Below are 3,384 nucleotides of genomic sequence, written 5' to 3' on the forward strand. Positions count from 1 at the left end.
TGAATGAATTACATGAATAAAAATATATGTATCCCTTTGTTTAATGGAATCATATAACCATTCCTTTTAATAGTACACAGGAGGTGACAAACATGTGAACTTCCAGGTAAGAACTGACCAGCTACCCTTTCCTATTCGGCAAGGAACAGCTGCTTTAAGAAATCCTACAAACATGGGGAAAAACCACAATAAATGATTGTCCAAGGTAGAGTCTTCTCTTCTTTTCCTGTCCCAACCTAATAGGAGCACTTTCCTTTGCAGCTTTTCTTAGAAGAGAGAGTCTGACCCGCTTTCCTTGTGGTGCCATGCCATAAAGAAAGTGGGGGGGTATTACAGAAAGTGCCCTGGATCCGCAACGGGCATGTGCATCTGCTTTGCGCGTCCCTGGGACACGTTGGTATTACATAGAGGGCTGCAGACACTAGGGCAGCCCTTTCTGTAATACAGGGCAATTTGCAACAACAAACTGAGATGTGGGGAAAAATACATGCACTGCAAGTTTATCAAGATGATTACTTAAATTAATCATTGATCAATAGACTAAATTCATACCTTATTTTATTCAATCATGTCTGGTTGTACTCATCAATTCTTCTATACAAAAATACATGTTGCTGTATATTGTCACATGCTAAAACATTAAAACTAAATATTAAACAAAGACTATACAACAGTTCATCAGAAAAAACACACAGAAGTATACATGAATCTGAATGATCCTAAAAAGAACTCCTCTTCTTTCCTTAAATATACAATATAGGCTGTGCTGTAAATTGTACGCACAATCTCATTCTAAGATAGTCTCTTATAATGGTACACGTATTGGAAGTATAGTTGTTTTCTTCAGTTTCTTAATGATGTGTACTTGATGTTGAATATATAGTTGTTATATATGTAGAGGGTTCTTATGTTTGAGTTTAAAAAGTTTTAATTGAAAAATAACAATATATAAAAAAGACCAGCAATACATAGTTAAGTATATTAAAATAGAAGTATAACGGAAGAATTGGCTAGTGCACTGAGAAAAAGTGAAAGCTGCTTTAAATTTTACAGGGAATAAGGAGAGAAGATGGGGAGGGGGGAGAGAAGGGGAGGTAAGAAAGGAAACATTCTTACACATTGGTATAATAGAATAATGCACATTACAAAGGAATGTGAATGAACGCCTAATTAATTAATACGTACAATAAGCCAACAAGGGTAAAAAAGTGAAGAACAGAGAAAGTAAACATTCAATAAGGTTTAAAGTTTTCAGAATGTAAACAAGATTTATCTGTTAAAACTAGCTGACCTAAATAAGTATTAAGAGGTAACCAAAAAAGATCTCTATTAGCCATTGGCTTACAGGAGGAGTCAAAAGCAATGTCAAGTCGATGAAAATGGCAAAGGGTATTCCACCAGTGTTGAACAGAGAGTTTTGTAAGTGTATTCTAAGTATGGGCGAAATTTGCGAATTCGCGGTTTGCGAATTTGTGCGAAAGCGAATTTGCGCTCCGCAAAATCTGCGAATTTGTGCGAATTTGCTGATTTTTTTATTTTTGTGTGTTCGCAGGTTTTTTTTCAGCGTGCCGACCGTGAAGTTACCCATGCGGTCGTATATGGGCGCGGCCATCTTGTTTTCAGTGTTCGCGTTGCGTATTTCCGTTTCCGGGCGCTAGTTGCATGCTCGCGGTGGGCATTTCCTACGTGCGGGGTGCAATTACGTGATCGCCTCCGTTTTTGCGTGCTCGCGGGGAAAATATTGTGTGAACTTACCCACGGTGTCGCAATGGGCACGGCCCTCTTGTTTTCCATTCACTGCTATGGTTCTGAGCATGCTTTTTCAATCCTCTTTTAATCTTTGCAATCCTTTGCTTTTTTGAACTTTTTTTTAATCATTATCATTATCTATCACTTTATTTTTCTATTTTCTATATTTTGTGTTGTTTTCTACTTTTTCTTACTTAATTACTACTTTTTACTCTCTCTCTCTTTTCTTTTTTTTCATTTTACCTTTTTCCTATTCCTTTTTTTGTTTTCCAGAACCTTGGCAAAGGGAGTCGGCCCTAGCAAGGGGAAGAGTCCCGCACCCCGCAGCCGGCTCCCTTGTGGGTGCTTAAGGAAGGAGGATAGCACAGCCAGGGAGATCTTTAGTGCGATGGAGGTGGCCTCACTTATCTTTTATGTGCAGTGCCACCTCCCGAAGACCATCGCAGCAGGCCCGGTACAGGGTATGGCCTCCGGGAGCGTCGCTAGCTCTGGGCTAAGGTGTGCCGGGCCATGTTTAGGGAGTCGGGGGTCCGGCGCACCTACAAGCAGGCGACGCACCGGTGGTCGGACATCCTTGACCGGGAGCAGGACCTGCTCGACCTGCTAGGCGTTGAGGTCACTGGGCTTGGTGGGTGCTATTTAATAACGACTTTGTTTTCTTCTGCTCTGTGTTTTATTGCTATTATATGTTTTTCCCGAAGAGCAAGAATGCTGCCGATTCGTTGCCTGCTCAGTGGCGTTGCTACTATGCTTACTTGTTTGCAACTTTGTGCTCATTTGGCCTGATTATGTATGAGTGTAGTACTTTACAGAACTGCGTAATGCTAGAGAGACGAGAGACTCAAGTCTAGTCCTTCCTTCGTACTCCTGCTGCCACTAAGAAGAGATAGTGGTGGATTGATAGGTTGAGTATATTATGGATTGATAGGTTGGGTATATTATGACTTGTTATTTAGTAGTAGGACATTTTTTAGTGGTCTGCAATCATGATGACGGACTGTGTCTGTCACATCGCGTGCTGCAGAGTGTTGGCAGTCATAGTAGAACCTTTTTGCTGTTGGTTTAGTTAGTGATTTACATAACTTTCCAAGTAGACGGTCTGCAAATCCAGCAATACTGTACTATCCTCCTAGTTGACCAGATCGGATAGGTCAATACATGTAGCGCAATTGTTGGTAATTTGTTTCCCCGAGATAATTTTAGATTGTGGGCAAAGAAATCAAATATTTTGAAAAAACAATCATCCATGTTTGTGTTTATTTCATGATCATCACCACCTCCCAGGGGCAAGACGACGACAGAGACGCCAGCGGAACAAGGTGGGCAGGATCGGTCCTCCGAGGTCTCTTCTGCTGGCCCCAGTAAGTTGTTCTGTTGTTAACATTAATAATTATACTTCCCTAACTTTTACAGCACCTATTCATTCCAAACTGTTTCTTAATTCTATTTTTTACAAAATAGTCTTTGATCTTCTTGTAAACTGTTTCTACATTCTTATCCTGCCTCTACTATCACTCTCTGTGCTACTACTATTTACTATTATTATGAGTCGGTCTGTGTAGGTTGCTAAGCTTGCCCAGTCGGCAAACGGTGTTTAACAAAACTCTGATCCAGCAATAGCTCTAGGCACTGAGT

Source organism: Lissotriton helveticus, chromosome 5_1 (genome assembly GCF_964261635.1).
Source record: "Lissotriton helveticus chromosome 5_1, aLisHel1.1, whole genome shotgun sequence".
Classification (NCBI taxonomy): Eukaryota; Metazoa; Chordata; class Amphibia; order Caudata; family Salamandridae; genus Lissotriton; species Lissotriton helveticus.